The sequence below is a fragment of the Oreochromis niloticus genome, linkage group LG9 (genome assembly GCF_001858045.2).
Source record: "Oreochromis niloticus isolate F11D_XX linkage group LG9, O_niloticus_UMD_NMBU, whole genome shotgun sequence".
NCBI lineage: Eukaryota > Metazoa > Chordata > Actinopteri > Cichliformes > Cichlidae > Oreochromis > Oreochromis niloticus.
In genome coordinates, this window is record NC_031974.2 from 7,702,395 (window position 1) to 7,717,505 (window position 15,111).

The window sequence follows — 15,111 nt, forward strand, 5'->3', positions numbered from 1 at the left end:
ATTATTATTCTCCAGTTCCGCCTGAAATTTTGCAGCGAATCTCGCCCCGCAGTTTTGAGACAAGCTTCATATATGTTACCTCATTTTGTGCGGCCGGATCTGGAATGGTGTGCTATGACTTTTGGTCTTTATGAATTTTATAGTTTTTTAAATATTAATATTTTAGTGAAAATTTTCCCGCGCTCCTCTGCCGAACAGTTTTGACATTAGGGTTACATATGTTAGATCATTTTGTGCGGCTGGAGCTGGACTATTATGTCATGACTTTTGGTGTTTATGACTTTTATAGTTTTTTAATATTAATATTTTAGTGCAAATTTAGGCCAATTCATCTTTTGGCGCCAAATAAACAGACTTCATTTGTGGTGTGTTGGCGCCATCTTTTGGTCCCATTGAAACAAATTTCAAACTTCATTTGTGGTGTGTTGGTTCTCTCTAGTGGTATGCCGGGAGTGGTACAGCCTGTCTACCCTTATTTGGATACCGTAATGATGACAATATCAATGGCGCGCACAGCCTCGCTGCTTTCAGGAACCATTGGAGGCTTTAAGGTTGCGCGAACCATTGAATAGTTACGGTAAACACAATGGCTTCTATGCTTGGTGGAAAACTCCATATCCCACAATTCATAGCACACCTCTGCCGAGTTAAACAATGGCGGCCACCACTTCGTTTTATATGTTTTTTATTAGTGTTTCTAGGTCACAAAATAAACTTTTAAGATATTTTCAGGCGAGAATGTAGGTGTGTAAACTTCAAATATCTGCTTGTTTTATCAAGACATCCCATTATTAGCGACAGTGCTCTGACGACCTCGGTCCTGCCTGACAGCTAGCCGGCTACCTAGCTAGCTGCCGCACTTGGCTGCAAATGGACAGCGAGGGGACTCTCTCTCTCCTTTCACCTCCCCGGTCTCTCGCAAATGCTCGCACAGAATCGGAGTTACAGCTGGATGTGGAAAAAATAACTGAGTTGTTTGGTGGTGCTATAATGCGGAGCTACAACAGTGGGCGGATCTAGCAAAGCTATCCACCGGTGTATGACAGAAAGGACATGCCGCGACCGCCGATCGACCGGTGTTTGCTAACGCGGAGGTCAATCGTGGATCAGGGAAAGCGAAGGCAGGAGCGTGAGGTGAACTGAATTTCAGGTAAGAAGTTATGACCTGCACTCTATTTGGGTCAGATATAAACCGAGTTTAGGTGTAGTTTATTTAGCAGCAGTTCTCTTATGTGTTGCTGATAGCCGGCTAGCTAGCTAGCGCCGCTAGCATAGTTAGCTAGCACCGCTAGCGACCCTTCGTGAAAAAGCACCCAGGGTTGGCTTATATTGAGGCGGGTGAAACTCGTGTCAACATCCGGTCGCTCGCCGACAGTATGTGTTTTAGCTGGACTTATTTTTCGTTTATATGGGCCGATGATGCTGGAAACCGAAGGCAGGAGCGTGAGGTGAACTGAATTTCAGGTAAGAAGTTATGAACTGCACTCTATTTGGGTCAGATATAAACCGAGTTTAGGTGTAATTTATTTTCGTTGACCTTTTACAATCGTACTGCCACGGGAGTTTATATACAGCTGTGTGCGCACTAAGTTACTGACGTTGGACTTTATTTTATTCATTAGGGTTAGTTCATAGAGTTGCCGTGCCGTACAAACGGAATCGTCCCACATTCAGAGAAAACATTATGATTTATTCTGTCATTACGAAGCCTCCCCTGTCATTCTCTCGCGTGTTGAAACGTCAATCATGAAACTGATCAATGATCGGCTGTTCGCTCTTATTATCGCACTAAACAACAGCAGCACGTTTAAGCTTGATCAGCTGTTGTTAGAATTCTTTTGATTTTAATTTCTAGTATCAGCTGATGTTTGCTGGAGCATGAAGATGAAATCAGGAGATGTCCTTACTGAATCATCAGAGCTGAACTGGTGATGGAGAAACAGGTTTACACTTTAGGTGACATGAATGAGTTGAAGGGAAGTTATGAGTTGTTTCTGAGAGACAAAGACCAAGCTCCTTTTTTGTGTAGCTGACAGCTGGTAACTGTACAGGGGCGGATCTAGCAAAGTTTTTACCAGGGGGGGGCAGCTAGGGCATTAACAGAGAAAGGTGGACACAAAGATATACTTTTCTTTCTTACTCTCATATAAAATATTTAGCTTTTATTAAATAGTTATCTGAATCTCACAACCAAAGTTTGTATAATAATACACAAGATTGGCTGTAGACCATTGTTCATCATTCAGAACACTGTGTAAAAATAACAAAAAACAAAAAGTGAATGCATGTGTGAAAAGTGGTCCATAATGTAATGCTTCAAAGCGTGTTCATGCAAACATTGTCGGGTCTGCCGTGGTACAATGGGACTTCTGCTCATGAACCTGTGTGCACAGCGTCTGCAAATCGGCGCTGTACGAAGTAACTTCATCTTTACACAAAACTGTAAGCTGTCATCTGTGAAGCGTGAGCGGTGTTTGTTTTACCATAGTTCATGGTGGAGAATGGCTGCTCTTCTGAGTTTTGCTCTCTGTAGCCGTATGAATGGCAACTACAGTGATTAGCAGCGGCATAGGCACACATAAAATTTCTTCTGAAATTTTCGCTTTCTAGTTAAAGATTATTATTCTCCAGTTTCCGCCTGAAATTTTGCAGCGAATCTCGCCCCGCAGTTTTGAGACAAGCTTCATATATGTTACCTCATTTTGTGCGGCCGGATCTGGAATGGTGTGCTATGACTTTTGGTCTTTATGAATTTTATAGTTTTTTAAATATTAATATTTTAGTGAAAATTTTCCCGCGCTCCTCTGCCGAACAGTTTTGACATTAGGGTTACATATGTTAGATCATTTTGTGCGGCTGGAGCTGGACTATTATGTCATGACTTTTGGTGTTCATAACTTTTATAGTTTTTTAAATATTAATATTTTAGTGCAAATTTAGGCCAATTCATCTTTTGGCGCCAAATAAACAGACTTCATTTGTGGTGTGTTGGCGCCATCTTTTGGTCCCATTGAAACAAATTTCAAACTTCATTTGTGGTGTGTTGGTTCTCTCTAGTGGTATGCCGGGAGTGGTACAGCCTGTCTACCCTTATTTGGATACCGTAATGATGACAATATCAATGGCGCGCACAGCCTCGCTGCTTTCAGGAACCATTGGAGATTTTAAGGTTGCGCGAACCATTGAATAGTTACGGTAAACACAATGGCTTCTATGCTTGGTGGAAAACTCCATATCCCACAATTCATAGCACACCTCTGCCGAGTTAAACAATGGCGGCCACCACTTCGTTTTATATGTCTTTTATTAGTGTTTCTAGGTCACAAAATAAACTTTTAAGATATTTTCAGGCGAGAATGTAGGTGTGTAAACTTCAAATATCTGCTTGTTTTATCAAGACATCCCATATTTAGCGACAGTGCTCTGACTACGTCGGTCCTGCCTGACAGCTAGCCGGCTATCTAGCTAGCTGCCGCACTTGGCTGCAAATGGATAGCGAGGGGACTCTCTCTGTCGTTTCACCTCCCTGGTCTCTCGCAAATGCTCGCATAGAATCGGAGTTACAGCTGGATGTGGAAAAAATAACTGAGTTGTTTGGTGGTGCTATAACGCGGAGCTATAACACTGGGCAGCTATCCACCGGTGTATGACAGAAAGGACATGCCGCGAATGAGACATACGAGGCAGGCGACCGGTGTTTGCTAACGGGGAGGTCAATCGTGGATCAGGGAAAGCGAAGGCAGGAGCGTGAGGTGAACTGAATTTCAGGTAAGAAGTTATGAACTGCACTCTATTTGGGTCAGATATAAACAGAGTTTAGGTGTAGTTTATTTTCGTTGTGCTGACTTTTTACAATCGTACTGCGTGCTAGCTAGCACGACGGGAGTTTATATACAGCTGTGTGCGCGCTAAGTTACTGATGTTGGACTTTATTTTATTCATAATGGTTAGTTCGTAGAGTTGCCGTACAAACGGAATCGTGCCACATTCAGAGAAAATATTACGATTTATTCTGTCGTTACGAAGCCTCCCCTGTCATTCTCTGCCTGTTGCAACTTCAATCATGAAACTGATCAACGATCGGCTTTTCGCTCTTGTTTATCGCGCTAAACACAGCAGCATGTTTAAGCTTGATCAGCTGTTGTTAGAATTCATTTGCTTTTAATTTCTAGTATCAGCTGATGTTTGCTGGAGCCACAGCTGTAGAAGCGGCTGGTCAAAACCAGGAGATGACCTTACTGAATCATCAGAGCTGAACTGGTGATGGAGAAACAGGTTTACCTTTTTTTTAGGTGACATGAATGAGTTGAAGGGAAGTTATGAACTGTTTCTGAGAGAAATAAACACCAAGCTCCTTTTTTTATTTAGCTGACAGCTGGTAACTGTGCAGGGGCGGATCTAGCAAAGCTTTTGCCAGGGGGCCAGGTAGGGCGTTAACAGAGAAAGGTGGACACAAAGATATACCTTTCTTTCTTACTCTCATACAGGGAGTGCAGAATTATTAGGCAAGTTGTATTTTGAGGAATAATTTTATTATTGAACAACAACCATGTTCTCAATGAACCCAAAAAACACATTAATATCAAAGCTGAATGTTTTGGAAGTAGTTTTTAGTTTGTGTTTAGTTTTAGCTATTTTAGGGGGATATCTGTGTGTGCAGGTGACTATTACTGTGCATAATTATTAGGCAACTTAACAAAAAACAAATATATACCCATTTCAATTATTTATTACCAGTGAAACCAATATAACATCTCCACATTCACAAATATACATTTCTGACATTCAAAAACAAAACAAAAACAAGTCAGCGACCAATATAGCCACCTTTCTTTGCAAGGACACTCAAAAGCCTGCCATCCATGGATTCTGTCAGTGTTTTGATCTGTTCACCATCAACATTGCGTGCAGCAGCAACCACAGCCTCCCAGACACTGTTCAGAGAGGTGTACTGTTTTGCCTCCTTGTAAATCTCACATTTGATGATGGACCACAGGTTCTCAATGGGGTTCAGATCAGGTGAACAAGGAGGCCATGTCATTAGTTTTTCTTCTTTTATACCCTTTCTTGCCAGCCACGCTGTGGAGTACTTGGACGAGTGTGATGGAGCATTGTCCTGCATGAAAATCATGTTTTTCTTGAAGGATACAGACTTCTTCCTGTACCACTGCTTGAAGAAGGTGTCTTCCAGAAACTGGCAGTAGGACTGGGAGTTGAGCTTGACTCCATCCTCAACCCGAAAAGGCCCCACAAGCTCATCTTTGATGATACCAGCCCAAACCAGTACTCCACCTCCACCTTGCTGGCGTCTGAGTGGGACTGGAGCTCTCTGCCTTTTACCAATCCAGCCACGGGCCCATCCATCTGGCCCATCAAGACTCACTCTCATTTCATCAGTCCATAAAACCTTAGAAAATTCAGTCTTGAGATATTTCTTGGCCCAGTCTTGACGTTTCAGCTTGTGTGTCTTGTTCAGTGGTGGTCGTCTTTCAGCCTTTCTTACCTTGGCCATGTCTCTGAGTATTGCACACCTTGTGCTTTTGGGCACTCCAGTGATGTTGCAGCACTGAAATATGGCCAAACTGGTGGCAAGTGGCATCTTGGCAGCTGCACGCTTGACTTTTCTCAGTTCATGGGCAGTTATTTTGCGCCTTGGTTTTTCCACACGCTTCTTGCGACCCTGTTGACTATCTTGAATGAAACGCTTGATTGTTCGATGATCACGCTTCAGAAGCTTTGCAATTTTAAGACTGCTGCATCCCTCTGCAAGATATCTCACTATTTTTGACTTTTCTGAGCCTGTCAAGTCCTTCTTTTGACCCATTTTGCCAAAGGAAAGGAAGTTGCCTAATAATTATGCACACCTGATATAGGGTGTTGATGTCATTAGACCACACCCCTTCTCATTACAGAGATGCACATCACCTAATATGCTTAATTGGTAGTAGGCTTTCGAGCCTATACAGCTTGGAGTAAGACAACATGCATGAAGAGGATGATGTAAACAAAATACTCATTTGCCTAATAATTCTGCACTCCCTGTATAAAATATTTAGCTTTTATTAAATAGTTATCTGAATCTTACAACCAAAGTTTGTATAATAATACACAAGATTGGCTGTAGACCATTGTTCATCATTCAGAACACTGTGTAAAAATAACAAAAAACAAAAAGTGAATGCAAAAGTGCATAAATATTTATTTTACGTGTTTGATATGTGTGGCGGGGCGTGGTCTGCAGTGCCGCTGCAGGGGACGTGGACCCACCTGAGGGGCATCTGCAATCACACCTCTCGGGCGTAGTCTGTGCTCTCTCGGCTGTTTTTTGGGTGTGTGTCGGGCTGTGAGTTGAAAAGCTACAGCTGGCTGGGAGGGTACACCAACCATGTGTGAAAAGTGGTCCATAACGTACTGGTTCAAAGTGTGTTCGTGCAAACATTGTCGGGGTCTGCCGTGGTACAGAGGGACTTCTGCTTATGAACCTGTGTGCACAGCGTCTGCAAATCGGGGCTGTACAAAGTGACCTCATCTTTACCCAAAACTGTAAGCTGTCATCTGTGAGGCGCGAGCGGTGTTTGTTTTTACCATAATTCATGGTGGAGAATGGCTGCTCTTCTGAGTTTTGCTGTCTGTAGCCGTATGAATGGAAAACTACACAGATTAGCAGCGGCATAGGCACACATAAAATTTCTTCTGAAATTTTCGCTTTCTAGTTATTATTTTCCTTTTTCCGCCTGAAATTTTGCAGCGTATCTCGACCCGCAGTTTTCAGAGAAGGTTCATATATGTTACCTCATTTTGTGCGGCTGGATCTGGAATGGTGTGCTATGACTTTTGGTGTTTATGAATATTATAGTTTTTTAAATATTAATATTTTAGTGAAAATTTTCCCGCGCTCCTCTGCCAAACAGTTTTGACAATAGGGTTACATATGTTACATCATTTTGTGCGGCTGGAGCTGGGCTAGTATGGTATGACTTTTGGTGTTTATAACGTTTATAGTTTTTGAAATATTTAGATTTTAGTGCAAATTTGGGCCAATTTCTAGGCTCCTGAGAAAGAAATGACTTTTGGCCCCATAGAAACAGACTTTATTTGTGGTGTGTTGGCTCTCTCTAGTGGTATACCGGGAGTAGTACGGGCTAAAACTTTTATTCTTGTCGGAAAACTCCATATCCCACAATTCATAGCACGCCTCTGCCAGTGAAACAATGGCGGACACCACTTGGATTCTATAATGCTTTTTTTGGTGTTTCTAGGTCACAAAATAATCTTTTACGACATTTTCAGGCGAGAATGTAGGTGTGTAAACTTCAAATATCTGCTCGTTTTATCAAGACATCCCATATTCTCTTACGTGTTGTTGATAGCCGGCTAGCTAGCTAGCGCTGCTAGCCTCTGCCAGTGAAACAATGGCGGACACCACTTGGATTCTATAATGCTTTTTTTCGTGTTTCTAGGTCACAAAATAAACTTTTAAGATATTTTCAGGCGAGAATGTAGGTGTGTAAACTTCAAATATCTGCTCGTTTTATCAGGACATCCCATATTAGCGACAATTCTCTTATGTGTTGCTGATAGCCGGCTAGCTAGCGCCGCTAGCGACCCTTCGTGAAAAAGCACCCAGGCTTGGCTTATATTGACGCGGGTGAAACTCGTGTCAGCACCCGGTCGCTCGCCGACAGTATGTGTTTTAGCTGGACTTATTTTTCGTTTATATGGGCCGATGATGCTGGAAACCGAAGGCAGGAGCGTGAGGTGAACTGAATTTCAGGTAAGAAGTTATGAACTGCACTCTATTTGGGTCAGATATAAACCGAGTTTAGGTGTAATTTATTTTCGTTGACGTTTTACAATCGTAATGCCACAGGAGTTTATATATAGCTGTGTGTGCACTAAGTTACTGACGTTGGACTTTATTTTATTCATTAGGGTTAGTTCATAGAGTTGCCGTGCCGTACAAACGGAATCGTCCCACATTCAGAGAAAACATTATGATTTATTCTGTCGTTACGAAGCCTCCCCTGTCATTCTCTCGCGTGTTGAAACGTCAATCATGAAACTGATCAATGATCCTCTGTTCGCTCTTATTTATCGCGCTAAACAACAGCAGCACGTTTAAGCTTGATCAGCTGTTGTTAGAATTCTTTTGATTTTAATTTCTAGTATCAGCTGATGTTTGCTGGAGCATGAAGATGAAATCAGGAGATGTCCTTACTGAATCATCAGAGCTGAACTGGTGATGGAGAAACAGGTTTACACTTTAGGTGACATGAATGAGTTGAAGGGAAGTTATGAGTTGTTTCTGAGAGACAAAGACCAAGCTCCTTTTTTGTGTAGCTGACAGCTGGTAACTGTGCAGGGGCGGATCTAGCAAAGCTTTTAGGGCGGGGGGGGAGCTAGGGCATTAACAGAGAAAGGTGGACACAAAGATATACTTTTCTTTCTTACTCTCATATAAAATATTTAGCTTTTATTAAATAGTTATCTGAATCTCACAACCAAAGTTTGTATAATAATACACAGGATTGGCTGTAGACCATTGTTCATAATTCAGAACACTGTGTAGAAATAACAAAAAACAAAAAGTGAATGCATGTGTGAAAAGTGGTCTATAATGTAATGCTTCAAAGCGTGTTCATGCAAACATTGTCGGGTCTGCCGTGGTACAATGGGACTTCTGCTCATGAACCTGTGTGCACAGCGTCTGCAAATCGGCGCTGTACGAAGTAACTTCATCTTTACACAAAACTGTAAGCTGTCATCTGTGAAGCGTGAGCGGTGTTTGTTTTTACCATAGTTCATGGTGGAGAATGGCTGCTCTTCTGAGTTTTGCTGTCTGTAGCCGTATGAATGGCAACTACAGTGATTAGCAGCGGCATAGGCACACATAAAATTTCTTCTGAAATTTTCGCTTTCTAGTTAAAGATTAATAGCTTATACATGTTTATTTGAAAACACTGGAGGACACAGCAGAGTTCCCTGTGGTGGTGAAAGAAGAAGAAGAAGACAAAAGAAAAAAGAAGAAAAGAATTAATAATGAATAATGAGCAAAAACACTAGGGTCTTGTGTCCTACAGCTTTTGTTTCATCGTTTCCATCATCATCATTCAGAAATCTTTGGAGGACACAGCAGAGTTCCCTGTGGTGGTGAAAGAAAGAAGGTGACATGAAAAGAAAAAGAAGAAGCACCATTAGACAGATATACACAGTGTCTTTTTATTACTATAATCTTCACACTTTTGCTAGAAAGTCACTGTTGGTTTTTCTAAACTTTGTGTCCACATTTTTATAAATATTTTGTTTCTCACCTCGTTTATTTTCCTTTTAAGCCACTCGGTGTTTGGTCTGAGGAACAATGTTCTTCCTCTGCTTGTTTTGACCCTGGAAGAAAAAAACAGAAGAATAAAGAAAGATGTTTGGAGAGAGGAAGAAATAAATTAAAGGATTCGACATTTTCATTTTATTGTTAACTGAACATGTGCAGTCTCCATTTTGCATTACACTGTGAGAGAACAGCTCAGGTTTCCTCCAAGCTCGTAAGCACAAACTCACAGATTCCCCAACGTCACCAAATTAGAAACAATCACAGAGCAAACAGTAGTGCTGTATGTTAGAGAGGGGAACATTTATCTGCTACATCAAGGTTTCAGTGCAAATCTCATTTTCATTGTTGTGTTTGTGGAGTTTTAATCAAACATGAATTTCTACATTTTATTTGGTTTCAATGTATTTAGAAGTTCTACTTACTCATAGCCATGAAGGCAGTCACGTCTGTCGTCTTTAAAGCAGCTGATGATGTTTTTGGCCCATTTAGGTGTAGACGTGTTTATTACACCACTGTTAGAATATGTTTTATAGCAGGCTTTCCCCACGTGGTCAGCCCCTGCAGCACATCATCACACACATTGTCATTATTCTTCAGAGCCTTTCAGATATCATGGAGAATGAAATAAACTGAACTCTCAGAAGTTGTATAAATAATTTACTGATCCAGTTACTATGTGTAATATGAAAAATTATATAACTGACAAAAATACAGCTGGATTTAATCAGTAATATAAAATGTATAGTTGCATTTTAAATATATCCAGAAACAGCTGCTCTGTTACAGTCTGTGGTAGTTTTAGTGTCTTTTCACACAGTTAGTTCACAGTTAGAAAGTTGCATTAAGGACAGATAGATTTATAACTGTGTTGAGAAACAGACTTTTAGCTGGTGTTATTGAACTTTAACAACAGAGCAAACTCCAGAAATAAAAACTGTACCTGATACAGAGATGAGCATCACCACACTCAGGGAGATCAGAAGAATCAGGCGGCTGGTGGAGAGACTCGAACACATCTTCAGACGCTGAAAGGCACCAAATCTGAGTCTGGATCTGAGCTGTGAACAGGTTTGTTACCAGCTGATGAACCTGTCAAAGTGTGACACTTTATGATATTCTGACCTGTAGTTTGTCACAGAAAGAAGAACTGTATCATTTAAGTAGACTACTCTGAGGTCATCATTTACTAAGAGACCAACAAACACCCATCATTTCCACATCCACAGGGTTATTTAGTGTGTCCTTTCATATTGTACTCATTAAGCCCTTTATGTTATTCATACAGGATCCAATCTCAAATCATGCAGGAATAAATTCAGAATAAAGGAGACAAGAGGTCAATATCAGAAAATATATACAGAACTTTATTTATTAAATCATTTGTAATAAAATTAGAGTTAAAATGAAACTCAGAGCATCCTGTCATCATTTCATGAACACAGGGGCAAACTTCAATGAGGTATTAAGCCTCCACTCAGGGATTGTACTTTGCCCGGCTGTCGTATTGCACCATGCCAAACAAAATAACTGAAAACACGACTGTAAACCCGAGACCATTGACCTGACTCAAATAAGTAGAATGGAAAGAAGTAAGAAGGGAGAAAAGTGGAAAAACAATGACAATATCACACAGAGACCATCCTACAGTTTAGGCTGCACACCTGTACCAGTATATATTTACACTTCACAGGTTTTACAGGACATTTCACACCTTAAGCTGAATGACTCACCTGCTACACAGCATGGGTCGTTTCTTGTTAGTCAGAACCAGTGTTGGACAAGTTACTTTGAAAAAATAATTAATTATAGTTACTAGTTACTTCTTCAAAAACTGAGTTAGTAACTGAATTACAATATTCTAAAAGTAATTAATTACTTGAAAAGTAACTATTGAGTTACTTTAAAAAAACGTTTAACTCTCTGGGGTCCAGGGTGTAATTGGCCATTTTTAACCACATTACACCATTTTGCCTTGTTTGGTATCATCCTTTTCAGCACAACCTCATGTGTCTGAATTTACAGTTGTTTTCATTTTGACATATATTTTTGACACAATTGATCTAAAATCATACAAAAAACATAAAATCAGAGTAGAAAAAGTTATATTTTTTACTGTAACAAAATGGTAAATGGCCTGTATTTGTATAGCGCTTTACTAGTAGACTACTACTTTACACATCCAGTCATCCACCCATTTACACACTGGTGATGGCAGCTAGATTGTAGCCACAGCCACCCTGGGGCGCACTGACAGAGGCGAGGCTGCCGGACACTGGCGCCACCGGGCCCTCTGACCACCACCAGTAGGCAACGGGTGAAGCGTCTTCCCCAAGGACACAATGACCGAGACTGTCCAACCGGCAACCTTCCAATTACAAGGCGAACTCCCAACTCTTGAGCCACAATCACCCCCACAACAACCACAAACATGTTTAATCAATCATATTTCATAACTTTAAATGCAAATATAAATTGTCAATGTTAAAATCCTATGAACAAGTTTTGCAAACAACAAAGTTATTTGCATCCATTTACCTTTTACCCTTTAAAAAAACATTTCAAACTATTTAAAGAACAATCAGCTGTTCTTAAATAAGATGCCACACAAATTATTTGTGCCACTCCAAAAAAATAATTTCTGTCCACTATAAAGGAGAACATCACAGCCTGATACCTGCAGGCCTGACAGCAGCAGGTGTATCACTCCTGTTTCTACCTGGAGACAGCAGTCGCCTCATTGTTCTGACACACAACACAAAACTATCCACAACACTACACACTAACTACACAAGACGACACATACACTCCAAACACGCTAAACGTCACAAATCTCACATCTCAAAACTCGCTCTCTCTCTCTCTCTCTCTTTCTGCTCTCTCTCTCTCTCTCTCGCCGTCACTCCTAAAACTAACCGTTTTTTGTTTTGCTCTCATAAGCAGAGAGGTCTCGCAACGTGGCGAAACTATTGAGGAAAAAACGCCGCGTATATATTGTTTATCACAACTCTGGTTTTACGTGGCCTATCAACACAATTTATAAACTGGTATATGTCACCTTGTTGCTTTGCCGTTAAGTGGTCATGTGATTAACTTACCACGACTACTTTATTCTTCCTCAGTCAAACAGCAGCACTCATGCGATTGTTTTGCCCCCTGAGCTCCAGCTGTTGTGCCAAAAAGTGATCGTGATTACCGTCCGCGGGAGCGCGCAGCTGCTTAAAGCTGTAGCGTCCAGATTACTTACAGCTACTTCCGTGCAACTGATATAAAATGCGGTAAACTGAACACAGCTGCAACCGTGTGTTTGTTGAAAAATAGTAATGGACCGCATTTTCTTGTTAGTAACGGTAACGGCGTTGTAACGATAGGGACGCATCTGTGATAGAACCGGGGAGAAAGAGTGATCACCCACTGCTTTACACGCTCCCTTCAATCCCCTGGGTCCTAAAGCCTTTCTGGTAAAATCTCAAAACAATGATTCTGTTCATCTGGATGTAGCGTTTTCAGTGGGAGAAACATTTTTTCACTCATCCAAGTGAATTTGTCAGTCTCAGCTGATGAAAATTTCCAAACCTAATAAACAGCACACTTACATAATGACTGAAACCAGCACCACTGATTAACAATGGGACATGAGGTCAGTTCGAGTCCTGCATTGCTGTGTAGCTGTTTTGCATAGAGTAGTTTTCATCCTCAGACACGCTACCATTGACAGAGTGTACGAGGCACAAAAGCACAAGTTACTATCGTTACTTTGGAGATTATATAGATGTTTCCCTTTTCTCGACAAAACGTCATCATACAACATGTTGCCCAGTCTCAAACAAATGCCTCCTCCACTCCTGTTATGGGCAACAGTGACAATAAATTCCAACTCATCCCAAGATATTGATGCATCATTACTCTGAAGCACTTACATGATTTCTTCCAGAAATAAATCTGTATTATAATCATCATCTGCTTCTAACACGTTCTGTACATCGCTGGCTAGAGACGGTCCTCTCAACACAACATTCAACAAAGTATCGGGTGAAGCATCATTTTCACTTGATCGGGAAGCTCATCTGTAACCGGAAGGTTGCCAGTTCGATCCCCCAGCTCTCTCTGTCCTGGTCGTTGTGTCCTTGGGCAAGACACTTTACCCTACCGCCTACTGGTGTTGGCCAGAGGGGCCGATGGCACCATATGGCAGCCTCGCTTCTGTCAGTCTGCCCCAGGGCAGCTGTGGCTACAACTGTGGTTTGCTTGCATCAGTGTGTGAATGTGAGAGTGAATGAATAGTGGAATTGTAAAGCGCTTTGGGTGCCTGGAAAAGCGCTATATAAATGCAATCCATTATCTAAGGCTTCATCAATTAAATTACACAAACTCCCTCTTACCCTGGCAGGAACATGGTCTACATTATCTACAGCAATCTCTCTAAAATCAACACGCTGCTGCAGTTCTCTGACATTAAAATCAGGTTTATCCTTAGTCCTAACCCAACCACCCCTCTGCACAGTGTCAACTTCAATCACATTATCAGCATTGTCAACTGATTCAAAATGATCACTAGAAGATGCTAGAAGATCATCAAATGTCAAAATGACCTGCGGCTCTTGAACATCAGTATCACCATTTGCTTCAAAATGATCACTACATTGTACAACCTCATTAGTTACCAGAACTTATATTATGCCTCAAAAAACTAAGAAATCTTGTAATGTTGTTAAAATCAGCCCAACTTTTATGTAAAAAAGTCTATCAGCCAACATGCTGGACACTGTTCTGCTGAACAATAAACAGTTGTATTGCCATCATTGTTAGAATCTGAAACAAAGGCTCATATTTAATTATCCTGAAACTAAGTTAAGGCTTTACGCAACTTTGTTTTGCAAGTTACATTACTGATAAAATCAAAATAAAATGTATTTACGGTTCAGCCACAAGTGCAGTCTCTAGATCAAACAACACATTTGTTTTATATTCAAACACAGAAGCTTGGTATGTTGTAATATTTTAGGGATTGCTTGTTTCCAGTCGTGGCATTACTGCTCAAATGACTGTCATGGATTTAGGTGATCCAAATGTAAGTGCAGAAGAAAGTCTTTAACAGAACATAACTGTCAGAGTGATAATTTAGGATTGTCATTTGTATTTGGAAACATATAATCATTTATGCTTAGAGATATATAATCGTTTGTATGTTGATGAAATGTCTTTTCCTTATTTAGGTCTGCTAAGGGTCTGGGTGCACCATGAGGGGGGAGGACGTTCACTCCCTTCTGTTTATCTGCCATACTTCATACACATTCTTAAGTTCACGGGAAGGTCGCATCTTGTTTTGTGATATATGGTATGGCGGAACAAACACTCTTTGGTCGTGTCCAAATTCACGGGCTGCATCCTCCTGAGGCCGCATTTGTAGACCGATTACGTCACAGCGACGCGCTGAAGGCTGTCCAAATTCGTAGACTCCTCTGAATGCAGCCGACAAATGCGTCCTCCTTTTCCCCGAATTTGAAGGATGGGTCGGGTGTGTCCTTCGTGGCCCACCATATCCCAGAATTCATAGCGCGGCCCAGCCAAACTCCAGTTTCCGGCAATGGCGGCCGCTACTAAGTTTTAAAATTACTCTTATTAATCTTTCTGGGTCACAAAATAAACTTTTAATATATTTTCAGGCGAGAGTGTGGGTGTGTAAACTTCAAATATCTGCTCGGTTTATCAAGATATCGCATATTTGCAAAAGTGCTTCGACGTTTTCGGAGACGTCTGTTACCCACCAGCTCGATAGCTAGCCG